At 36.3% G+C, this 27,708-nt stretch overlaps 1 protein-coding gene across 1 annotated transcript in view; it reads left to right on the top strand.

Annotated features, from left to right (window-relative positions):
• The first annotated feature begins 8,451 nt into the window (after positions 1–8,451).
• vill (villin-like) overlaps positions 8,452–27,708 on the top strand; it is a 39,386-nt gene continuing 20,129 nt past the window's right edge. The window contains exons 1-2 of the mRNA XM_088642985.1: positions 8,452–8,537; positions 18,946–19,080. The gene's annotated coding sequence lies outside the window, so the exon portion shown is untranslated. The remainder of the gene's footprint in view (positions 8,538–18,945; positions 19,081–27,708) is intronic.

Raw genomic sequence — 27,708 nt, 5'->3', positions numbered from 1 at the left:
TGATAGATTTTTTTACAGTTATGAAATGTTGATTGCTGGGTGAATTCATAGTTTTGCTCATCTACCAGCACAACAAAAACACTTTATTTGTACTAAATTTCGTATGAGTACATTATTTACCAATGTGGCCCTCTAAGTACATAAATCAAATAATTATTCAATCGAACCATTAAATTCCTACATGTTAAATAAAAGTAATAATAGTAGCTTCAGTTTTGTAAAAGCTGAATCCAAGATTTTGGTACAGAGTTCCTTTGTACAATAAGGGAGCACGAATCAATACAGGAAATTTGAAGCCATGCACACACCTTATCCTCCCTGTTGGAAAAATTATCAGCCTCAGCAATTAGTCATCCACATTTAATAAAGGAAGAAGTAATAGGTTTATTCCATGCTGGAAAAAAAGAGAGAACACAACGTTTCAGCCATGGAGCCTTCTTCAGGTGTCAAAAAGACACCTGACACCTGAAGAAGGCTCCACGGCCAAAACGTTGTTTTCTTTCTTCTTTTTTTCAGCATGGAATAAACCTATTACTTGTTCCTTTGCAGCCTCCGCATGCTGATGCAGCTACCCACCTGAACTACCACATTTAATAAAGACATGTCATACTAAGTGACATGAAATGCAACGTGCTTAACACATTAATAAATGCTGTACAGACTGTGACTAATACACAAACCCAAAGTGCTCAGAGTGTAGGTGTAGTTGCATCCTTTCACCATTTACTATGTACATGACATTATACATTACACAAATCTTCCTAGAAACAAACATCCTTTTAGAAGAGTATTTTCAGTGAATACAACCAAAGAACACTTTCTTAGAGAACTGCAGCTAATTCTCAAACTTTACAAAAACAGAAATACCCTTAACAAAGCTGACCAGAAAGGTGTTAGTAAAATTGTAATATAAAGGTGAAAAACCTGTTTACGTCCGTTATAATCTTGATAACTAAATATCTTTAAACCTAGAAGTTTTAAAATTCACAAAACGTTTTTTTTAAACAATGAAACAATAAGAACCTTAGTCTCATTACACAGAAAACCTGAGACATTTACACTTTTAAAATGCATTTATATAAATGATGGAGCTAACCATGGGGTACAGTATGTTCAGTTCCCTTGTATTTCCTTACTTTGACCCTGTACTATTGTTAGGTTGAACACGTTTGGCTGAAGAAATAGTGTACTGATTTACTGTGCAAAAAACATTATTTAAAACTGCAAAAGTTACAAAATGTGTTACTTTTTGCAAACATTGCACTTAAGTTATTGAATTGAACAAGTATGATGTGCAATTAATAGGACATAACGGTTGCAAACGAGAAGAGGCGATTTGGCTCATCTAACTCGTTTGGTTTCAAATTCAATTTCAATTAATTATGTTTATTAACATTTTTTATCAATGGGGGTCTACTGTAGAAGTAACAAGTAAATAGTTTGTGGTCACTGTTGCTGTAGGAAGCAATATTAATGTTACTTCCGAGATGTACAGTATGCTTTGCACTAGGTCTCACAATGTCTTGTGAGATTCTGGACCTTGTTAACTTGTTACTCTGCATGCTACTTGTTAGCTCTGCATGCACAACCTGTACTGTACTTATTCGCTGGTTACATTACATTAGTCATTAAAGTAACTAGTGAGCAGGAAGGGCTGATAGATCCTGCACTAGCATGTGCCTGACCACTGTTCTCTGAGCTCTGGATGTCACATTTCATCCCACATATGTTCAACAGGGCTAAAGTCTGGTGAGATGGGATTCTATCCTCCTCTTGTTTTCTCACTTCACAAGAAACGTGTGTAACAAAAGCTAGCAGTTTTGCTGGAATGCTGTTGCAACAGGATAAGCCCATAGGAGGGACAGAGAATGACGTCCTAGGTTTTGATCAATGTCGTGCCATGTGGTTAGGTTGCCAGCAAGCACTACAAATGGGAGTTCTGTTATGACTCTACTCTTGCCAAGATCATCACTAAGAATTCCAAAAGAGAAGTGATGGATGTTGGAGACTCCATTTTCGAGAAGACTGCAAATTTCAGATTGTGAGAAGATGACGCAGGCAGTGGAGAACAGGACTAATCCTATCGTTTTATCAGGAATCCTTCCAGCACCAGGCAAAGATGAGTAGCTACAAAGATTAATCCAACATCATAACACACGGAGGAGGCCATGGTGTGTCAAACAAGGATTCACCTTTCTTGACCACTAGAAACTTTTCCCTTGCAAAGATCATCTGTACAGGTGTGATAGATTATGTCTGAATGCAGTCGGCACCAGTCTTGGCAAAAGACCCACATTCAGAAACAAATTAACTAGATCAGAGAAGCTAAAGAACTTCAAAATAAAAGTTGCAAGAGTAGCAGAGACCTAGAGAATCAAAGGGGAAAACAAAACAAATGTCCAGGTAAATGTTTATACCTGAATGTTAGGAGTATTTGAAGCAAATGACAGGAAATAGAAGCTAGCTCATTAGCAGGCAGTCAATTGGGATCACAGAAACATGGCTAACTGGAAATGATGGAGATGTAACTTTAGTGAATAAATACTGTTCCAGAGACACAGAAAAAAAGAAACGAAGGGGACGGGGGTGTAGTACTATACACTGGATATCAAAAGTCTACAAACTTATTTAAATTTCAGCTTTTGTTCATGTAAAGCCTGAAATCAAGACATTGTCAGACCCTTTTAAAGATTTTGCAGTCAACAATATTTAAGTTAAAAACAAATGGGTCATTTTTAGGAAAAATAATTAAAAATAAACTTTTATTGCCTTGGTTGCATCAGGGAAATGTGGTAGTAATGTGGTGTGCTTTGAAATATATTTTGAAACTGTTCAGACTGTGTTCAAATCCAGAGTTTATTCAAGGAAGCAGACTTGGTAGGAGACATAGCTTCAGAGAAGTAGAAAGGAACAGCATAAGTATTGTGTCATTGGAGAATGGGTGACAGCTGTTCAAAGAGGAACTGCAACGCTATTTTTACATTTCGGGGTTATAAAAAAATTGGCATTGATGGGTTCATTTCAAACCACAATGAGCATACAAACGTATGGTGAAACTTCCAATTACATCACAAAATAGACAAAATTTCTAGGTATGCGTAATGCCATATTCCCATTGTCTGCGTTTCAGAACGAAGCAACAAAAACGTGATGTAAGGTGGGCTTATTACATTGTAAAAAAGCAGGATTGTGAATACATCCATTTCAATCCAATAGAAATCTTCTATCTATTAAGTCGTAAAATACATTTAATGTACATCTTAACCTAGGTCTTAATAATCATGTGAAAAAGGATCACTTAAATTGTTTTTTTTTCCGTTTTTCTATAAACACTGATATCACACACTCTGTTCTCTCCATCAGTTGCTTTTTATGGGCGGAAATGCTAGGAATGGCACCTAGTTTGAGCACAAGTTTTGCTTTAGTATCTGAAATGAAAAGATCTTCCATATTAAGAATGGTCAGGCTTCATAATCTTACAAATGCCAAAGCGGAGAAAATTTCAGTACACGTTCCGTCCCATATTAACATTTGAAAAACAATCTATTTTGCTGCTAAGGTTTGCAACTAAGGTTGCTGCTGGAAGAGGTGTTAGTGGGGCCAGCAGGGGGGTGCTCACCCTGTGGTCCACGTGGGTCCTAATGCCCCAGTATAGTGATGGGGACACTATACTGTAAACAGGTGCCATCCTTCGGATGAGATGTAAAACCGAGGTCCTGACTCTCTGTGGTCATTAAAAATCCCAGGGTGTTTCTCGAAAAGAGTAGGGGTGTAACCCCGGCGTCCTGGCCAAATTTCCCATTGGCCTTAACCAATCATGGCCTCCTAATAATCCCCATCTATGAATTGGCTTTATTACTCTCTGCTCTCCTCCCCACTAATAGCTGATGTGTGGTGAGCGTTCTGGCGCACTATGGCTGCCGTCGCATCATCCAGGTGGATGCTGCACATTGGTGGTGGTGGAGGGGAGTCCCCATTACCTGTAAAGCGCTTTGAGTGGAGTGTCCAGAAAAGCGCTATATAAGTGTAAGCAATTATTATTATTATTATTATTTCTGTTGCAATAGAGAGCTTGTTGTAGACAAGCGAATTTTGCTACTGTATTAATTTATACGTAATGTTATAAAACTGTCACATACAATGCGACATGTTTTTTAGATACTTTATCTAGACTGCTGATTTGAATGTGCAATTTGATTGTATTTAAAGTTGACTTCGAGACTTACCAACAAAACACAACTTGATAACTCTGCATGCACAACCTGTGCTATACTTATTTGCTCCTTACAGTACATTAGTTGTTTCAGTCACAAGTGAGCAGGAAGGGCTGATTTTATGTCAATTCTCAAGAACTCTCACTCTCTCCTGTTGCGGTTTGCGACAACATTGCGACCATACAGTACTGTCACAGAGTTCACGATTTTGTGCTTAACAAGGAATTTGTCACATTTTGTGATATTGGGAAGGGAAATTCAAGTGGTTTCTAAAACAATTAAAATGAACAGGAATCATAAGGAGTACAATGAACTGCAAGCAGGGGTTAAAAGGATGTAAGGAAGGCTAAGAGTGAAAGGAATATTTCAATGGAGGCTAAACAAATAACCATTTAGTACTAGAACAGCATACAAACCATTAAGAATTACATAAAATGTAGCTGAGACAATGGTAAATGTTCACTTAGAAACCTTGGGCAGCAGAAGGAAGTTCTTAATTAAACGGTATTAACATAGAAGAGGCAGAAGTGTTTCAGAAGTACTCTAGAAGTGCTCAATAATTAACTCCAGGGTCTGGTAATATTTTACCAGTTGTACTCGAAACACAAATGGTATTCATTTAATGGAACTTAACTGTCATTCGAGACAGGTGTAGTACCAAAGGACTGGAGAATGGACAGACCTAATTTTAGATCAATACGTCTGTTATTTGTGTTGTTTGTAAGTTTATGGAAATAATTATTAGAACTAAATTGGAGGATCACTTATGTGAAAATAACATCCTATATAGATTATATAGATTCATTACAGATCCTATATAGCAGGTATTATAAGTAAACTTGTCAAGTTTGCAGAAGATACTAAATTAGGAGAATTAGATGATAACACTGTAGAAAATCTATAAAGCTATAATTAAAATCCTTCCAGGTTTAGGAAGTGTGAAAATGAAAAAAAGAGTTATGCAGGGGTATACTGTTAGGAAATAGCTCAAAACTGCAATTAGTGGGGTCAGGTGACATTTGCAAATGCAGTTCTCGAAGAGTTGAGAGAGGAACTTCTGCAGATGAGTCCAAAGAGGAGCAACCCTGAAACAAGACGCAAACATACTATATTACTGAAGGAAACAGGTAATAGATTATGGGACATTCTGGCCAGTGTCACATTTGCAAAATGTTACAGAATGGTGAGGAAAGACCTTAATCCAGATTGCATTTCCACAATCAGTCTTCTATGAGGTAAAATCATACAGTACATGCTATTTTCACACTGTGTTCTCTGTAGGCAGTGAGGAGCAATGTAAAGCAAGTGTTTATACTTTGTTTTATACATCATACAGTACTCTGCTGTCTGTCTTAAGGTTCTGTGATCCACTTAACAGTGAATTTGCAGAGGGAGAGACTGAGACAGTTTCGTATTTGGAAGTAACTGCTTTTGGTAAGTTAAAGTTAGAGAAAGTGGAGGAAATGCTTTTTAACTGAGTGGAAATATATGATTTACATAAGCATAATCACACATGGTGATATGACAGTATAGGCTGCAAAGTGATAAGTCTGCAAGAGATAGAAAAGTAACAGCTGCTCATTCATTCTGTGATGGATGTCAGCAGCCACATCAACCTGCAACTCACAACTGGCAGCCCACTGAAGCTAAGCAGGTGTGAGCCTGGTCAGTACCTGGATAGGAGAACTCCTGGGAAAACTAAGGTTGCTGCTGGAAGAGGTATTGGAGGGACTAGAATGAGGTGCTCAGACCGTGGTCTTTGTGGGTTATAATGCACCAGTATAGTGAGGGGGACACTTTACTGTAAAAAGGCGCCGTCCTTCAGATGAGACGTAAAGCTGCAGTCCTGATTTTCTGTGGTCATTGAAAATCCCAGGGTGTTTCTTGACAAGAGTAAGGGTGCTACCCCAGCAACCTGGCCAAATTTCCCTTTGGTCTTTACCAATTATGGCTTCCTAATAATCCTTATCTATGAATTGGCTTCATCACTCTGTTCTCCCCTCCTCGCTGATAGCTGATGTGTGGTGAGCGTACTGGTGTCACTGTCGCATCATCCAGGTGGGGCTGCACATTGGTGATGGTGGAGGGGAGTCCTCATTATTATTATTATTATTATTATTATTATTATTATTATTATTATTATTGTATTGTGCTCTCACGAGGCACCAGTTCAGTAGGGTTTGGGCATTTACGGGGACAATTATTAATTATTAATTGTAGCAGTAAATCACAAAATTGATTCTTTTGATGGCTGTAGAATCCAACCATGCGATATAACTCAAACAACGCACACACACAGGTACTAATACACGAGGATACATTTATTAATACATAAAATATGCATATAAACCTAACAGATCTTATCGAGAGGGTTATCAGAATACAAAAGGTATATATTCCGTCAGTTACGAAGTGTTACACATCAAGAGGACATACGTTCAGTATATCATTCATTTAGACCGTTTCGTAATTGAATTTGGTTACAACTTCTACATTAGATACTAAAAACAAGTACATAACTCTGAAGAATTAAATTGATATCAACTGGTTGGGGTAACAATTGAATTCTCGAGCTGTAATGCATTGAAGTTGAATACTCATCCAATCTCTGGGGATTCAGATCTCCTGCGGACTCAAAGAAACAGTTGCAGGCTGTTGCTGTCCAATCCGCGCTCTCTGGCTCGGTGCCAGGCTGTGCTGTGCGGCTCGCGACGGTGCGTTGCTGATGCTCACTGACCGGCTAGTTAGTGTTGGCTTTAACTAGCAAAGTTTGTGCACAGGAGAAAAGATGACTGTGGGTCCCAGCAGGTCAGGAAGAGAACCGGTTCGTTTCTTGATGAAGCGCTAGTTCTGAATAGTGATGCAGCTGTCCACAGTTCCAACCTGTTCACGAGGCTTGCTAACCTCGAGTGGATCCTCTGGTTACTCTCTGGCAACCTCCGCTCTAGACTCTTAGAACAGAGGAAAGTTCTGGCACCCGGCCACACTGGCCGTTCCGTGGTTGTCCGGGCTGAGTCTCGGGATGGTCAGGAGGCGCGCTGCGAGAATGTCCTGCCCTTGGGAGCCTTCTGCTCCTAGGCCGTCCTGCCCTGGAATTCTCCTTGGATTTCCCTTTAGAATTGTCCGAAATAGTCTCTCAGGCCCTCTGTGTTGCCTGTTTTTACCTGGAGGAACTTCAGCTCGTTCATTGGCTGAAAGTTTCATGGGCATCAGAATCCACGTGGGTTACTCGGCCCTACCAGTCCCTGATTGGTTGATCAAGGTGAGATATGAGTCACTTACTCCTGACACTTAGGAATGCAGTCCAGATGTCCATCTGGCACTCCCTAGACAGATAGGCGCCAATTGATGACCATTGATCATGATAGCCAGGCTTAGCTAAGTGCATCCCCATTTGGGAGCTGTCCCTTATCAAAAGAAAACATCTTTAAATCAGCCTGCATGAATAGCTTCTCTGTGGCTGCACCACAGAGATGAAGGGAGAGATGAGGCCTCATCTGGGAAAGCACAGCAACACTTAATTCTGCCTTATTAATAAGCCTCACCACTATATTATTATTATTATTATTATTATTATTATTATTACATTGTTTCCATTCCATGGTTATTTTAATATGACATTTAACATAATCGAAGCTAGGGAATAATGTTGAATGTCCTGTTGGTTTCATTCACCATACGATACCAGCTTGTTATTGTAATAACAGAGCAATTTTAAAATAAAATTATTATTATTATTATTATTATTATTATTATTATTATTATTATAACAACAATTATCGTTTTCTTTCACTGAAACGCGCATTTTTTAACAGTAGTGGTTTGCAACACATGTAGGAATTCCTACCTTCCCTCAGAAAACGGAGAAATTAGCAGTGTTCCAGTAAACCTGTTAATGAATACCTGGGAAAGGTTGATTTATGCAGCAGAAATGCAGTGTCGAGAAGAAAATGGAAGTAAAGTTCTGTTCACACCACATCGAGGGTGCTTCTAACCCATTAATTTTCCAAATGGTTAGCTCAGCGATTGTAAATCAACAATCGCCCGTTAATGAAAAACTTTCGTATTACTCGATGATGATACCAGGACATTAGGTAAACTTCAACTTTAGATTAAAAAAGTTTAAAAAATGCATCATAAAACTGAATTAAAATAATAATTTTATATATGTTCTTAGTTTTCCCCTTGTACAATTTTTAGACAGCAAGAGCGACATTACGTACATAACAGTACACCAAAAATTAGGGCAGCGCTGTGAATGGGTCACTAGCAAGTTGCCACGTTCTCTATAAGCTTATTGTGTCTGGGAACAACACTGGTACAGTAAGTAAACTTCCTGCGTCGTTCTGATCTTGTGTCATTTGTTTGGTTTTGCTCCTATTCTTTGTATTAACCTGTTAGCCATATATTTAAATGTTTACTTTGAAAACGATTAGTGTTTGTGACGCTAAAGTCTAGGACTACAGAATTGAATCATATGAAATACAGTACTGTTATAATTGCAATATTTCAAAACGTCCGTGTTATGCAAAAGCCGGGTGGACTTGATATACAGTACACTCGACGGCGAATACCCAGCGGTTCTACTTGCTGCTTTGGACAGCGTTATTATTTTTTTTAATTCATTTTTCAAAACAAATCTATATCTATGAATGATAATGTCCACATTCGTCGTAATTTTGTCAAAAAAGAATGTCCCGCACAAAGCAATATGCAAAGCTTTATGTAGCGGTGGATGCGGTGCGAAATATTTATTTGTGTTGCACTTCTGGAGAGTTTCTCCCTTACAAAAGATATGAATAGTCAAAAATAGACGAAATCAAATGCTTTTCACTTGAAAGCAGTGAAATTGAGTTTTGGGCTTCAAAACGTTTGTATCGTTGAGACAATAAAATGGATACCTTTTACGCAGCAACGAAACGAGTTCGGGGAAATGGCAATTTTCGTTTTAAGTACATTTACAAGACACTGGGTTCATTTTGTTTATGCTTCACCACCAATCAATCCACACTCTTGTCTTTTTCTCAGAGACTAAATTATTATGGTTGTATAAACGTAATTATACATGTTTGTGAAATATAAAAAATCGTGTTTCCTTGTTTGGAGTTTACCCTCTCCTAAAATATAATCTGACATTGTAACTAACTACAGTGCTAAAAGAAGCGAGTTACAAAGGTCAATGTACAGTATATAAGCTTGTAAATTTTCGCTTCTCCCTCATTCCACTGCAGAGCTGTAGGGAAATCCATAGTAGGATTCAATTTCCACATATAAGAAAATCTCCTGATGTTAGGCACCTACTGGTGATCATTCTTTAGTTGGTACCTACTGTAAATGAAATCTTATTGACTCATAGTTTTGAATACAATGGCACAAATACATCAATTACTTTCAACTATAGCTGTAATTCCTAGCATTATATAGCAATGTTTTATCCCAAGGATGTCAAAGCGTTTTTCCTGTTGAAGGGGGCAGACTTCATTCCAACACTGATGTGCATAACCCACCAGGGAAATACACATACTGTACGTTGTCAGCAGTTCCACCACACAGCCGATTAGGCAAAGACGTGAGAAATTACTTTATCAGTTGCATTTAGTCATAAATCTAGAGAAGCCAGATTTGCACACCCAAAGTTGACACTCCTCTTTTAAGTGGTGCCACAGAACCTTTAATGACAAAATAGACAGGAACTCAGTTTAAATGTACATTAAAAGGACACCTTCTACAGCATAGTGTCCCCAGTCGCCATACTGGGATATTAGTTTGCAAAATATGGCCCAAAGGAAGATCAGCATAAATTATTTCTTGTTTTCTTTGAATTCAGTTGAATTGAATTCAGATTGCAGTAAGCAATGTTTAGTACTATTGATATTATTCATAATAGATCTTTTCTACTATTAAATGTTGATGTGCTGAGTCAATTCATATTTTTATTTTGTAAAACTGTTCAGCAGTAAGAAACTATTTCAGTCAGATTCTACCTAGAATTCCAATGAATAAATTCTTAGGTCATCTGAAAGCAGGCTAAAAATGTCACTAAAGTCCTTTGAAATTTAACATATTTAACAAAATTAAATTATTAAAACATTTTAACATTAGTTTGATTATCCACCTTTTGGATAGGTATTTTTAAACATTGGTCTAAATTAATAATAACTTAGAAGTTATTTGAGTTTTGAGTGACTCATCTTTCTTCTGAAAGAGCATTTTTCCAATTTTCCTTTCATGTTACAATACCTGAAAATAAATACAATGATCTAAGAATAGGGAAAATTGAATATATATATATTATATATATAGTAACAGACTAAAAAGATATCAACCAATCCACACAATAAACTTCTGTTTTTCTCCCATTACAATCCTTAGAAAAAGTCAAAACGTGTACTGTAATTCCCTATAACGTAAATAAAGTTAATATTTCAGCACATTACCAGTTTTAAAAAGATTTACTTCCTGACAGCATTTTCAGGATTCAAGTAAGTGCCTTTCTAGGTACTACAGTTCCTCTCAGGCCTTAACTGAGGGTACAAAGTCTTGAGCGCAACTTTAGAGTTTAGGTTGTTTCAAACACATTGTAGTTATAAAGTTATTCTAGACAATGAGATGAAGTAGATAAAAAGGTTAGTGTGTATGGTTAAGAACAAATAATTGAAATCTTGTTTTCAATCTATGAAAGGCAGTAGTAAGATCTTATTTAGAATATTGTGTGCATATCTGGTCATCATATTATAGAAAAGATACTTCTTTGGAATTCATCCACAGAAAAGCACACAAAACAGGCTTTAGAGCTCAAAGGAATGTCCTACACGTCCAGGCTAAAAGAAATGAACCTTTCAAAGACTGAATTATTCAAAGTTCTCATTATCAACAGTGCAACACAAACCAAGGGTGACAAATGAAAAGCATATGGAAGAACAGTACATCTGAGAACAGGAGACAGATTTTTAAACAAAGTGTTGTGGGTTGTGCAACCAACTATGAGCCATGTTAAAGTGAAATACCTGACTTTGATCAACAAACAACTGGATGAGATCTTTGGATCAACAAACTACTAGATACCAAAGGGTTTATAAAGGCTGTTGTCTCCTGTTTGGACCTTTTATGCCCCATCTATGAATTGGCTTCATTACTCTCTGCTCTCCTCCCCACTAATAGCTGATGTGTGGTGAGCGTTCTGGCGCACTATGGCTGCCGTCGCATCATCCAGGTGGATGCTGCACATTGGTGGTGGTGGAGGGGAGACCCCATTACCTGTAAAGCGCTTTGAGTGGAGTGTCCAGAAAAGCGCTATATAAGTGTAAGCAATTATTATTATTATTATTATTATTATTTTATGTTCTTGGATATTTATTGCAGCTTTTCTCAAAGAACATGATTTTCAACATGAATAATACATAGCAAGCCACAGTTTTATGGATTGAGAAAAGAGTATTTTATCAGGAAATATACAGGCCATACATTGCAAAAATAAATGTTGTTTGCTGCTTCTGTACAAGATGAATTAAACTGTTGTAGTTTGTTAGTACAGTACATGCAATTCTGCTGTTTAACTCTAGATGGGGTTGTTTCCACAATTCCACTCCTGTTCAGCAGTATTTACATAGGGTTTCCTCATCTTTGCAAGGCATGAACAGTGTGTTCTAGAAAAAAATAATAACAGTTTTGAAAATCCCATATATTATTTGGTCTTCAAACTAGACAAAATCTTTTATCAGTAATGTAGATAGAGACAGAGTGACAGAGTCAATTTGTCAGTTTGTCAGTTCTTATACTGAGAGTAATCTGGCTGGCTGGCTCCCTTAAAATGTTTAGAAATATTTGCAATTGAGTGTGTCTTTAAAAATGACCACCTTGAATGCCATTGTGTCATGCTTGTATTTTAGCAATGGTAAAAAAAACTTTTAGCACACAAAATACTATAATAATCTGTTAAAAATGTCGGCCACTTTTTGACATTGTGTTGTCAAAAAGTGATTTTTTTTAAGTGGTGATGTAGCCAGCAGCAATCACCCTGCAACTCACCAGTGGCAGCCCACAGAAGCTAAGCAGGTATGAGCCTGATCAGTACCTAGATGGGAGATCTCCTGAGAAAGCTAAGAGGTGTTAGTGGGACTAGTGGGGGGCGCTTACCCTGCAGTCTGTGTGTATGCTAATACCCCAGTATAGTGATGGGAACACTATACTGTAGAAAAGGAGGTGTCTCTGTGGTCATTTAAAATCCCAGGGTTTCTCTTGAAAAGAGTAGGGGTGTTACCCTGGCATTCTTGCCAAATTTCCCATTGCCTTTTACCAATCATGGCTTCGTAATACTCCCATTTATGAATTGGCTTCATCACCCTGTTCTCCTCCCTACTGATAGCTCATGTGTGGTGAGCCTTCTGGCTTACTATGGCTGCCATCACATTATCCAGATGGGGCTGCACATTGGTGGTGGTGTAGGGGAGTCCCCATTACCTGTAAAGCGCTTTGAGTGGAGTGTCCAGAAAAGCACTATATAAGTGTAAAGAATGATTCTTAACCATCATTGTGTTGTATTTTTAAAGTGTAATCCTGGCTAAAAAGCGGTTGAACTTAAAATGTCTGTCTTTACTAAAATGTGAAGAGACATTTCCACATTAAAGGAAGATTAATATAAAAAGGGATACATTTTTAAATACTCTGTTATAAATGTATCCCATCTGTGGGTAAAGAATAAAGTAAAAACAACTTCCATACACTAAATGGAAGAAAATAATCTAGAATGTGCAGGTTGAAAGGACTCAGGATGAGAACAAAATTGTCAGATAGCTCTTAGGAACCTTATAGGGTCACTGCTTCCCTTAACACTGGGTGAACACTCTGAGAGCTAGCTGGCTTGCCACAATGCTCCTTCTGTTTTTGGACAGGACAGAATGAGGTCTGGAAGTGAATCACAGCAACGGACTCCAGCGCACACCCTCTTGTCTGTCTTGTGACACAGTGGCTGGGACACCCTCCCATCTTGTGGGAGTGGGAGTTGGCAGGTTTGCCATGGCAACCAAAATGTCACATTGCGCTTTCGTTCAAGGTGTGGCGATCTAAACCATCTCTGTGCGTACAATGTAGGAGGAAGAACACAGTATTATCTTAGTTAATTGATTGCTTTTCAGTAGTATATGGTTCTTTGGTCAAGTGCTTTAAGTTAATTGAAAAGCAAATATTTACCTTTGTATATTAAAACAGTTTTCTATACAGGTTTAGCCAACATCCTGTAGTCTGTGGGGCTGGTATGATTTAGAACATTGAATAAGATTTTTTGTTAGCTGCTAACTTAATTGTAGTGTTTTATCATAGTGTTTAGTGTGATATATACTGTACAAGTATATAGCAGCGAATATATACTGTACAAGTTTAAAAGTAACAAGCTTACCTATTGTTCTATGAAGAAAGTAACATTGCAATGACAGGATTCTGTTGACATCTGAGCCCTCTGAGGTAATTTTTTATGACCAGAATTTCCAGTCCGACTGCATTTTTGCATAAAGCTAAGATTATATCACTTTAAAGTACATGAAAGAAAGAAAGAAACCTGAGCCAAAAAGCACACCCTACTAACTACTGCTCCCTTGTCTGATGCTTTGGCAGTGAAACAAGAGGTGAAATACAGACCAAACTAAAATGGCAAACATTTGAATACAATGGCAGATTTACATATGAAGTTGGTATGAAATTCTGAAGCCTTTAGCGAGGTGATTTTGATATCAGTCTGTTTTATAAAATGGTACACCTCTACCAATGATTTAGGCATGAATCAAAATTGATATCTTGCATGGAAAACATGAGAAAAGCAGATGATACAGTATAAAGAGTGTTAGCTATTAGTGCAAAACTGTGCAGGTGAAAAGTCGGGCAAAGGTGCCATTAGAAAAATGTACCCATAGAGGGGGACAATAGTATGGTGTTGAGTCTCTTCATTAGTAAATATTGTTTTATATAAGCATTGAAAATGCAAGTGTATGTGGCCAAAGCATCAAAATGTGATTCTGTTATAGTACACTATACAAAGCAACATACAGTACTAGGGGAAACTGGAAGGTTATTCTCTCAGAGGAGGGTACTCTCATATGTTTTAATTATGCTTTTCAGTAAGTAGAACCTCATTCCACAAACAGCCTGGAAGAGCCTACAACAGCGCTCATATCAGCTCTTATAATCAATAACAGGAAAACAAAGCGTAACTAGCTGCCATGACCAATAATGTCTTTGAGCCATGATTTAAGGAGAAGAGTTACTATGTCTCATGATAATACATTGGTGGGTGAAAAAGAAAAACAGCCAGATCTAACATTTCAAGTTAGAGAAATGGGAATATTTATTTTGGCATGATTTTAGAAGTTTGGAATGCATTTCTCAATGTCTGCCTTTTTGGCAAATTGATTTTTACCTCACTGAGTGTGATGTTTTATGTTTGTGCTTTGTTGCCTGGAACAGTGAGTGCTGCTAGCTTTTATTTAAACAGTGCAAAACCTTAGATTCATAGTAGGTTTTCCTAAATGCGTTATGAAAACCCAATTTACATTGCATTAGATCTTTCTGTTCCAAAAAACCTTTTAAACAAACATGTCCTTACTAATTTTGTAATGTATTTTTTCATTGCAAGCAGATTAATAACAAACCTTACATTTCCACTGATTAGGTTTTTTTTAAATATGGAAGAGGAATTTGAAGAACTTCACAGTAACGTACAGATAAAATATTTCTGCTATTATACTGTAAATGAATAGTCCAGCATTGCATGTTTATCCATGTCATCCACAACCATTTAAAAAAAAAACAGTTCGAAATAATACTCTTTTAATTCCTTGTGTTTTTCAACCTTCTGGGTTATTGGCAGAATCAGAGTACAAGTTCCCAAATATAGGCAAGGCTTGAATTACACAGAATCCTGGAATGGCACCCAACCCAATAGTTAAACAAATGGAATTTTCAGAGCACAGAATGTAAATTAAATTACATTTTTGCTATTTAAGGAATACGTTTAGAATTGCCACAGAGGAATGACCAAAGTCCATGGAGAAAGGTTTCCACCTTGATTGTCTTCCAGTCTCAGCAGGAGGGAGGAAAGGAGCAATGAGTAATAAAGTGATAGGAGAGTGACTGCCCTGCTGTGGACTGGCTTTTATAACCAAGCCAGACACTGTCATTGATATTACCTTTCTGTAAAAAGTAATAAGAGATCATATATACTTTTATCATATGTGATGGTTATTAACAAGCAGGGTTAAAATGTGTGTAAAATGGGTGTAAAATGACACATGGAAAGCTATTTTTGTTTCAAATCAAACCTCTTCATCCTATATTCATCTCTAATTATCCATTATCTGAAGTTTGTTTTTTATTCAACACTATAGTCACAGATTATTTTTGATTTAATTGCTTTTCGTCTATTTAAACATTTCATATCATCTAATTTTAAAATATTTTTTGTCCTGAACTTCCAATGCTCAAAGTGTTTTTTTTACTTCTAGCTAGGGATGTACACTAAGGATAAAAAAATAAAAATATCACTGAGTGCTGTTTAGAAGTCTGAGGTATGAATTCTAAACGGATTTCAATCCCATGAGATGTGCTGTTCTTTAAGCAAAATGTAATGGTTTTGACAGTCAATCTTATTATTACCATAATAAATATCAAAATAGCTTTGATATTGATTAAACATTTAAATCAGATTATTTAAATGTATAATCAATATGATATATTTTTTATATATTAAAGGCAATTGTTTACAGAAAGGGTTATAATGACCACAAAAGTAATGTTGAAAATAAAATCATACAGACAGGAGATACAACAATAAGAAGAAAGAGGCTTGGGTGTTTTTGTGTGCTTTTTGGCTTTTCTCACTAAAGACAAACAAGCAGAGACCAGAAGAACGTTTTTCGTATGCATTTCTATTTGTTAATGTTGGAGGAGATTCTGCTTGAAGCACAGAACTAAATATTTTCAAGTAGTTCAACACATCTGTAAGGAATTATATGTGGGGGAAGAAAAAGATTGATAAAATTATATATAACATGATAATGTATGATATAAAAACAACATGATCCAGTTTTTGAAAAGGAATATAATAAAATGCAAGCACAGGTAAAAAGGAAATCAGAAAAACCAAGACAGAAATCAAAGGACAATTGAGACTAAAATTAATTATTTCAGTACAACAACTGTAAAATACCCATTTGGGAAGAGATAAAATGTTTCTAGGACAATAACAAGAAAGTTCTAGACAATTAAAGGGAAAAGCCTGATGTACTAAAGAATATTTCACTCAAGGGGTCACTAAGATAAATGTCAGCAACCTTCTTAAGCAGCTGAAGTTCCTTATTAAAAAGTACTATATTAGCACAGAGAGGTAGACATTTCATGTAGTTGAAGCACTGGCAATACATCCACAGGTCCTGATGGTATTTTGCCAATTGTACTCAAGGAAACGAGATGTTATTCATGCCATTGATGCAATTCTTTCAACAGTTTCTCAAGATGGGAGGCACCGGCACCCTTGGACTGGAAAATTGCTGATGTAGTACCCACCCATAAAAAGGGTGACAAAACTGAACCTGAAGTATCTACAGTATAGACCCATAATTCTGAAGATGGGATGAAGGCATTGTTCTATTGATAAACAGGGCATAAAGTGTTTCTTTCTCATGATTTTTACTAGGATTGACATTTAACCAAAACCTTCTTGATAAGTCACCTCACCATCACCTGGGCCAAATCCACTCTCTCACTAATAAGGTGATTTAGTGTTTGTGCAAAAGTCAAACTCACTTTGCTGTATTACGGTGAGTTATTAATGATCAATTTATAGAAATTATGCCAATATGTATATGCACATGCTATATACAGTATAAGTTGTGGAGATAGTTACTCTGATTTTTAAATAAAAATGTCACTTGTTCTCGGACTAATAAACTGTTTGGCAAATAACTTCTCATTTATAACTTTTTCCATTTTACTCAATAATGTTGTTTATAAGTGTTGGCAGTTTTAAGAGTTTTGTCCAGAAAAAAAAACCCTAATACCCAATGAGTGTATACATTTTTTAACCTGTTATATGTAATGGATGTTAAAGCTTTTATGAGAATATTAATAAAAAGCTAGCAACTAGACTTATCCTTAACAGAATGACCTTAAATAAATCCTTGTCTGACACTTTGAGCCATATGTAAGACTCTCAAAATTGAGAGTATACTTAAATACTGCCCCGTTTTTAATTTGAGGTTTAAGTTTGTTCCTCTAGATTGACTTCTGTCCTCAAGCATGGTCTTGCAAATCAGCCTCACCTTAACTTCCTTCACTTCTCTCAGCAAAGCTTCAGAAGCCATCCTGGCACATTTGAGACAGTGAGAGGACAGATTGCACTACCCTAGCTTGATGGCTATTACAGTTAGTCTGACACAAACCTCATCAAGGCATTTTAACTGTGAGCAACTTTGAGGCAATTATTAGGTTATGAAAAATAATAAAGAATTAGTACAGTATGTACCTCAAGAAACTCGGGGAATATGTTGCATACAAAATTTCTATTGACAGACATAGGTATGGAACATAAGAGGCTTTTGCAGATGTTCTCCAACATAGTTCACATAACTGTTAAAAATTGTATATAGAATTACATACTGATATTTAACACCAAAGAATAACACACATAGTTATAGTTGTATTTATGTGCTTTAAGAGTGGAACAACTTTGATTTTCTTAGTGGGAAAGGAAGATTTCATGCCAGTTCTTAGGCAACTTAAGCCTCTTTATGTGTGTTTTAAGAATGCAAGTTGGCTTTTGTTCTACAAACTGGGGTGTGGCAAAGCTACATGGTCTTTTGGTTTCAACTTAATATTTTAATATCTAAAGGGGCTCAATACTGTACTCCCTCTGCTTGCTGCAGAGGCCAGACACTGTGGCTGCTAACAGCAAGAGCTCCTTCAGGTCCTTGCACACCTTACAGAACAAAATAAGTCGTCAAGCTGTTGAACAAAAATATCACTTAAAAATTAATGGACTATCCTAAATAAAGTAGGGCTATTCAAGTAATTACATTGAATAAGTTCCATAATAGACGAATGGTATGGAAATATTATTTTATCTTTAGTGTAATTCTGTAAGTGTAATTCTACATGACCCTATATTCTTTAAAATCAAGAAAAAAAATAATTTCCCTCCATTCATTTAGTATAACTGCTGCACTATTAAAATAACTAGATGTTGCAAATTTGCACCTAGCATTGTTTCCTAACTACTATATTAAATTAAGAGTTCATTGTTACTGCACTATACTTTCCATTCTCTCTGCATTGTTTGGCCTTTTCTTTGAAACTAGTTCATACTGTGTTCTACACAGTACATGGAGTACAAAAAGTGAGAGAGAATATTGCTCACAGTATCACAGTGGCTGTTATACTGTACATTGTTTTTTAACGGACTGCTCCTCCTAGTCATCAGTTGCAGTTTGCCTAAGGCACAGTTCTACACCGTTAAAATAGAACTACAATTAATATTTCATCTGTATAAAGGGTGAGAACAAAGTAATTGGGGAAACTGAATGAGAGAACTCAGCCCTGGGACTGTTATCTTGGGAGTCAGCGAGCAGGGCATGTGATAACAGACCGGCTGAGCCTTCTATGCAGTTGCGCAGGTGAGCATTGTGGGTGTGTTTGCCTGGGTGGAGATGCAGCTCTGTACAAATCAGGCGCTCTCTTAACCTTACAGCACAGCTTCACTGAAACAAGGAAGCGAGGCTGTTGAACTACCAAAACATCTCGGGACACCACCACATTCCCTCTCACCCATTGGACAAGAAGGTGCTTGACCTCCCCCTCACCATCACTCATCTGTCCATCCAAGGTAAGGCTTTTTTGGGACATTATTATTGCAATTTTACGTTGTCCCTCTATTTTACACTGGACCCAGTGTTGCATGTCCAAAGTGTTTTTAAAGCAGTATAAAACAGTATAAAATATACAGTATAAAAAGAGCAGGCACTGGAATCTGGAAATTGACATTTTCAGGCCTTTACTAAATTGCCAGAAAGTTAAAACTAATTTGATATATAATATGGAATTGATTTTTAATTCTTATTTGAATTAAAACGTATTTAATCTAAAATTAACTTTAAACAGAAATTTAATTCAGACGAGTGTAGGCAATACTAAGAGACTCTTCAGCAAACCTTAAGCAAGCAAACAACCTGATAAATAAAAAAAGTCAATTGAAAGGTTTTTGAAGGGTTTGCTTGTGGATGCAAAACTTAATGTGTGAACTTGAAACACAGGTATTTAATTAGTATCTAGATAGACCTAATAAATGAAAATGATCTGGAATATTATTATTTAGCTTGTTTCACTCGTGTGGGTCCTTTTTTATCTTTGTCAAGCAAATTGTTCAGCTTACATAGTATTTTTTAATTCAGTGGCCACATATGAAATACAGTGTCTGAAGATTCTGAAGAAATTATAGTCATATCGCTCAGTTAAATTATGTAATGAATGTATGATATTAATACAAAATAAAAGCAATTTGGGAAATCTCAGAATTTCAGTTTCATACAGTAGCTGATCAAATTCTCTCATCAAAAAACAACCAGAATATGAATTGAAGGTCTTTGTGTATGACCCACATTGTAAATATACACAGTGTCATTAAACAGATTTCAGGAAGTAAACTCAGTAGTAAAATAATCTACTGATTTATGAATCAATGTTTTGTTTTATGTTTTGCCTTGCTGTCATTACAGTTATCATGTTATTTTGAAGGATATGCACCTCTTTCTTTGGATTGAGAAACATGTTCAACATTTTGGTGGACAGAAGAAAGACATTTGATTAAAACATTACAGCTCTGAATGTACTTCCAGACTTCTGTCTTTACTCTTTTTAATAGAATGCTTAAGTGTTTGAATTAAAGGTGCAGTGTTTGTACACATTCCAGCTGCCTATGTGCAATTGTGAATACAGTGTCTCTGAATATACTTATTTATGAATCTCATCTTTAGCTGTTGTTTCAGCCACAGATTTTGAATGAATCTGAGGAATTGCCAAAAGCTGGTGTCATACATCTCATTTGTTGTTCTTTGCTGTCTCTTTGTTTTGGTGGAAAATTATCTAGGTCCCTGCAAATATTTTCCCAGAACATCGTAGCTCAATATTGAAGTAATATTACAAGCATTGTTATTTGCTTTAATACTGCATACAGTAAATATTAACTGAGTTTAATTCATTTCTTTGTTTTCTGAATTTGTTTGTTTCATTAGGGGCAGAATGCCTCTAAATCCATAGCACCTTTAGATTAGCTAAATTCCCTTATTTCAAGTAACATGTTCCGACCCTTCAACAAAATCCTATAAGGTGATTACTTCATATACTGTATCTATAAAGTAGAGCAGAATTATGAGGTCATGGGGTGGGGTAGGACACACAAAAGAAGAAAAGTGTGAGAAAAGGTAGAGGGAGGTGAAAAGAGACCTACAGAGTTGGAATTCTTGGCGTTAAATTCCAAGAGAACAATGAATGGAGAGATTTGAAAGAGATTCATTGTTCATTGAGCACCAGGGTAATGCATGAACCAGGTTTGAGGATGTTGGTTTCTGACATTATTCTGGTGTAGGAATCTATGAATCCCTGTGAAAGGACACAGATAGAATAGTCAAGAGAAGTATAATGTGCATTGGTCAGTTTGGGAGGTCTTTGGTATTTGGTGCTCTGACAAGTTCACTGAAATAGTTAGATGTTCTTTTTCCTTTTTCACCCATGTACAGCAAATGGCAAAGCACTTTCTGCAATAGATGAGACTAGCACGGGTCTCTTTGGGTGATCTTGAAAAGACCAGAGGGAGTGCATGAATGTGTCCTGCTGGATTCTTGTTGGTAAAACAGTGGCTTCTATTGCAACAGAAGGTGGATGACAGCTGTGGACAGCTAAAGGAACTGTGGACATGAAGGCTGTGTAGATTAGGTGGTTGACGGCAAGAGATGATGGGAGGATAGTGGAAAAAGATTCCGGTTGAGAGGGCCATTCATTGCACAGACGATGTACTGTATTACAAGGTCTATTTTTGGCTGGGGTTTGGAAGTATGAGGACCTATGAGAAAGAAAGAGAGTTTTTAATGTGTTTGGAATGGAATAAACTATAAAGGAGATAACTTACAGTCTTGGGTAATTAATAGAGTGATTTACTGTATTTCATTGCATCTTTTCAGGTAGTCATCAGATTTAACTGACATTCTGTAAAAAAAGGCCCTTTCAGATACATTATATCTAGACATGTGAGAGATTTTCTGTGCAGTACAGTTCCAGTGACGATAGTCACTTTTGATTGAAAGGCAAGCACCGCTTGTCATTAACTGACAATGAAAAAATCCATCTTCAAAGATTTATTTGATGAGAATAAATGCCCTGGTTTACTTGTATTGTGCTTTAGCCTTGTGAGTGATTAATCCCGGAGAATCTCAGTGGAGTCCTACTGAATTTAGACGACTCCTAATCACTCCCCTATTAGGGTACCTACTCTTTGCTTTGGCTTGTCGGTCAAGGGCCATTCAAGAAAAGAGCAGACTTCTCTTACCACTCACTTCCAAATCATAGTGTTACTGTGTCAACTGTGGAAAATGAAGCCATGTATATCATAAATTAATATGGCAATGTGAATGTTCACTAAATGCTAAACTGTTGACTGCTCTGCCTCACTTTGTTGCCTGCTGATTAGTTGTAACCCAGAGTTCATGTTCTTAAACAGTTCAATATTCTCAAATCTCAGCACCTCCCTGGAATGCAGTCTGAATAGCTAATTCATGATTCACATTATATCTTACAGTAGTTGTATAGAAATCGATACATGTATCTACAATATATTATGTACTCCCAATCTGCAGAAAGCCTGTATAGTGAATCACCTGATAATTAACCAGTCCTTCCTGTCAAAGGGACTTTGTGGCATGACATTTAAGGAAGCAGCTGTCTAAATCTCTGTTGATATGTTGTATCGTTTAATTTTAACAAGACTGGGTTTACATAAAATGGGAGCTGGAGTAACTGTACTCCTGTAAAAAAAAGAAATGAGCTAGCTATTTAACTTCATGTGAAATTTACTTTCTGTTTACAGGCAATATTATACAGAACCAAGCCATATTTTCCCTAGGAGGGCTTAGACAATTTTAATAATACTGTACAACTACATGTCATCTACTTTCGATATTTTATTATCCATTTTTATATGTCTATAATACTGTAGATAAAAATTATCTGTATGGAAAAGAAAATAATCTATACAAATATGAGAATAATATACACTAGGATGCACTACATGTATATACAGTAATTTATATTTACAGAATATACAGTATAAATGTAAAGTTACATTAAAAGTTTAAAATGCTCATTAAGGAAAAAAAATAGATTCAGCCATCTTTAGCATTAGAATTTATGCACATACTGGGGCTTTATTTTGCTGTGTTAGTCATTAGAAATCTAGTTTTATATTAATGTGTCATGACCAGCAGTCACCATGGATTTTGTTGCATTCCACTAAATTTCTCCAATGTCCGATTATTTACATTTACAATTGATTGACCAACCACCTCCATGATATTCGGTTCATGCTATATACTGTAGAAATACTAGGAGTTTCTTCTTATTAAAGAAGTTGTGACAGCTTCACACACTTCTTACATTTTAAATTGTGTGTTTCTAATTGCTATTAAGCCCTCACCCCTCTCACTGCATTGTCGTGTGAGATCTGCACTTGCTAGGCTTCTTGGGTCAAACAGTAGCAGGGCTGATCTGTGCAACATTACACAGAAATGTTACGTACTAATTAGGGAAGCTTCCTTTTTTACGTGTATTTTGGTGAGACATTTGAAATCTACCAAAACCATTTCTTGTACAACTTGTTATAAGCTTTCAAATACACTTCCTTTAGAATATACAAGTACACTCAACCACTTCTCTGGAGCTTAAAGGTCTGTTTACAAGCTGTATATTAGTAAATATGATTGTTGTTCCTGATGTTTTGCCTGCACAGTATAGTACATGATTCTATACTCATATAGCCACTCTCACCATATGAGCACCCAGTATTGTTCATGTCTGTACACTGCTGTTTAAGTAATAACTTCAGCTGCATAATTAAGTGCAACATTTAAAATCTAGTTTCAATTGAAATAGAGTTGAACTTTCTCCTAGAAACCCAGCTGTGAGACTAACTGCCAATGAGAAAGTAGTGTAGCACAGAGAAGCAAATCAGTAATGCTTTAGTAAGGCTTTAATGACTTTACTAACACTTGAATTAGGTGAATAATCACTGTCGTGACTCCATCATACACACATCACAATACAGGTTCTACCGATACCACTCGTCCAAATGTCATTACAGACACACAATTGTTCTCACATTTCATAATGAGGCACTTTAATCCTGAAAGCTACGAGCAGAACTCCAGGTAGAGAGAAATTATGTGTAAATGATGAAAGAGACCATTAAGGACTCGAGAGCTGACAAGAACTTTATACAGATCCAGTTCAATAACAGTGGTCCTTTTAAGTTGATGCTACTTTTTATTTTGCTATGTGGTAGTTGTGCATGTTGTTATATAGTGTCTTGCTGTGTTTATGAAGCTGTTAATGGTGGTGATTTTAACCTCAATAAAGTAAAGTGTCACCAGAAAATCAAATATTCTCTTTTATACTCAGGTAGTGTTGGTTGCCTGCTCTGTTTTAATACCTGCTTCAACTATTTTCTCAAAAATATTACTTCCTCTTTTCTCCTATCTTGTGGGGGATAGTTTATTACTGTCTTATCTGGAAAACAGAAAATACTGCTATGCTCCTAAAATGAATGTTCAGTTAATAATTTCATATTGTTTCACTGATGAATTCTAAAAAGCAGTACTGTAATTGAATGTTTTGGGGGTTTTTATGGAGACCCTTGCCATGTCTTTACTGAAAAGCTTCAAGTACAATGTGGTTCTTATGAACATGGGAAGGAGTTAAATATTATTACTGTTTTCACCCTCAAAAAAACACAGTACAGATAAATCATCTATAAAAAACAGTCTTGTCTAATTTATTGTGAACATTTTTTCCTCCCTTCAGAACCACAGCAATAACAACAACAACATAATGACAAGGAATATTATTATAGTCCGCATTAAGTGTTGTTAAAGATTTCTAATAATCTTTCTGCTGCCTTGACAAACCAGCTCGGACCACTGTAAAAGAAATACATCTGAAAGGACCCAGTCTGATAAATCCATGTCTGAAACACAGATTAGGAGATTGTAAAGATATGTTCATTCTGAAAAACGCTAATGATATATGGTGTAGCCCTGCTCTCCTCAATCTGATATAATTCTTCTGCCCAGGACAGTGACAATGAGGTCATTGTCCATCTCCTAATGGATGACCCTCCAATGAGGGACCTGCAGGGTGGATACCAGATCTATACCTAATCTGTCATAAACTGTGATTTTGTATCTTAAAATTCAGCACCCACCTCATTTCGTTGGTTGTCTGACTGTCTCCTCTTCTCTCTCCAACTACTCCAAATAACTGCAATACTTTTTTTAAGATGCCAGGCCTAGAGAATGAGTCAGTAAAGAACACAATTTTGCCCAAGATATTCTTTCTGGAACAGTTTTGCAAATCAATTGTTATTTTCATATCATTAATTTAAAACAGTTGCTTTTTATTGTCATTCTAAATATGCCAGAATATCCGGTAAAAGCCATAGCCAGGACTAACAAAGTTACTCCATTCATCTAAATAACAACTAGACTCAAGCAGACAACTATGCACAGACTATGTAGCACAATGAAAAATTCCTTGCAGAACTGTCCTTAGAAATACTATGCAAATCATCTCTCCTTTTTTCACCAACACAGAATAAACAGCTTAATTCTCAAGAGATGAACTAGTATTCCAAACACATTTGATAGTTCAGTTCATGATAGTAAATGCATATTTAATTGTACAGTATGTGACAATATGAATGTGATTTAACCTTATGAGACTGGTAAAATCTATGAGATAGAGCATGTTTGAATTCTGATATTATTAATTTTGTAATCCCTGAGTGTATGAGCAGCCTTTCCAATCACAACAGATCCATTCATTACTCTTTTTGGTTTGTTATATATGGTTTGGTGTTATATCAACCAATTGCACAGTGTATAATTAAAATCCATGAAATTATTATGTTTGATTGATTCCTAATAGCCATCAATGCATTTTGGCAGTGTACTGTTACAATGTATTATTGTTCAAGTAAATGAAAAACCCTCACATTACTACAACAACAAAAATATTAAGGGTTTGCCTTTTTATTTTAAATATTTAGGATCTTATAACTGGATTTGCAGAAGATGTACATTGCTGAAGTAAAAATATGTGTTTAGCTGCCATAAATTATAGTGCTCAGTTTTGAAAACAGGCTTTTAAGAGCTTTTTAGTGACGCCAGATGAAGGCTTGTAAAACGTATGGTTTGTTGTTTTGCTGTTGACTGTACAGGTATATATATAGTAGCTCTATATTTGATGCAGTGCCAGAAATTATGATTCTCAGACAGAGTCACTGTTATACCCAGTGATCACAGTGTGGTACACTAGACAGTGTTTAGGAACAAAAACACAAGCTTATTCTGAGACATTTAGCAGCACTCCATTTAGCTGTCAGCAAATAAAATATTGCAGTAGTTTAACCTCACGTTTACTGTATATGGATCAGAAATGGAGACTGTATTTCTTTAAGCCTTAATGGAGTTTTTATTTTTTATGTATCAATGGCAGCTGACCATTCAGAAATCACTTTCTGGTGTATTGACTTGAGTGACAAGTGTCACTTCACAATTTATATGGTAAATATAGAGAATAGGATTATTGACAGTACATAGATCATAACCATCAGTTTGTGACAATTTAATTATTGTTAATTAAATTGTTTAATCACCTCTTTTGGGAAAATGGGGTGAAGATTCTTACATTTCTAAAATGTGTCATGACTAAGATATTGTGATATGTTTGGATTTATTTTATTGTGCAACAATAGTTATGCCTACTTATTTATTCTAGATTATTGAAAGGTATGGTATTCATACTTCTCTACAATCTAGAAATTAATTCAGCCATAAAGGTAAGTTTCACATTTAGTAAAGTTAGCTTTAAAATAATAATGTAAAATGTGAATTAATATTTAAATTGGTGGGAACAACGGTATTTCTCTGCATTCTTTAGATCCTAGGCTCTAGGCGTTACCAAAAAAAAAGAAATCTTTTAACAAAAGCTGAAGCTGGCAGTGCCTCTCCACATCCTGCTTCAGCACTCCTGCACAAACAGCACAGAACCTTGCTGACATCATCACCATTTCCCAATCCATTTGTTTGTCCCCACAGTCACTAGGCGACTGTTGTCTGAGTATCAGAAAATAGGAGGGGCTTTGGTGAAGGTAAATAAAGAGTAATATAGTACTGTGGAACAGGGAAGAAAAATTAATCTCATGTGAGCACATACACCCAGCATAGCATAGTAACTACTTTAAGTAAAAATATTACACTTTTATTCATGTAATATTTTGTTTCTCAGGATAAGCTGTTACTCACAGTAAAAAAAGAGACCTCCTGGGAAAGCTAAGGTTGCTGTTGGAAGAGTAGAGGGTGCTCACCCTGCGGTCTGTGTGGGTTCTTATGCCCCAGTATAGGGACAGGGACACTATACTGTAGAAAGGTGCCATCCTTGATGTAAAACTGAGATCCTGACTCTCTGTGATTAAAAATCCCAGGGCGTTGCTCAAAAAGAGAAGGGGTGTTACCTCGGTGTCCTGGACAGATTTCCCCTGGGCCTTTACCAATCATAGCCTCCTAATAATCCCCATCTATGAATTGGCTTCATTACTCTGTTCTCCCACTGATAGCTGATGTGTGGGGAGCGTTCTGGCGCACTATGGCTGCTGTTGCATCATCCAGGTGGATGCTGCACATTGGTGGTGGTGGAGGGGAATCCTCATTACCTGTAAAGCGCTTTGAGTGGAGTGTCCAGAAAAGTGCTATATAACTGTAAGGATTTATTATTATTATTATTATTATTATTATTATTATTATTATTATTATTATTATTATTATTATTATTATTATGCTATAGAAAGCTTTTCCAGAGAAGAAAAAATTCCACTTACGTCCAAATCTGGTCCATATATAAGTATGACAGAGGTGGGGAGAAACTCTTTTCACTTGTTCTGGTTGTGGCTGCTAATACTGAATATACTGTACATTGATATTAAGGCATGCCAAAAATGTGTAACTGTATTAATTTCATTCTTTAGGCAGAATTTCATTTGGCTAGCTAGTCACAACATTTCTCGGGTTTTAGAGAAAGTCTTGGGCAGATTTCTGTTTATTTATGGGCTTTAAGCCTAGAATTTCTTGAACTTAAGCTGGTTTCCTTGAAATTCAGGCAGTGGTGGTCACAGTCCTACTGTATATTTGATTAG

Source organism: Lepisosteus platostomus, chromosome 8, assembly GCF_059453375.1.
Source record: "Lepisosteus platostomus isolate fLepPlt1 chromosome 8, fLepPlt1.hap1, whole genome shotgun sequence".
Taxonomy (NCBI): Eukaryota; Metazoa; Chordata; class Actinopteri; order Semionotiformes; family Lepisosteidae; genus Lepisosteus; species Lepisosteus platostomus.
Note: the sequence above shows the minus strand (reverse complement) of the source record. Positions and strands in the feature narration are given on the sequence as shown.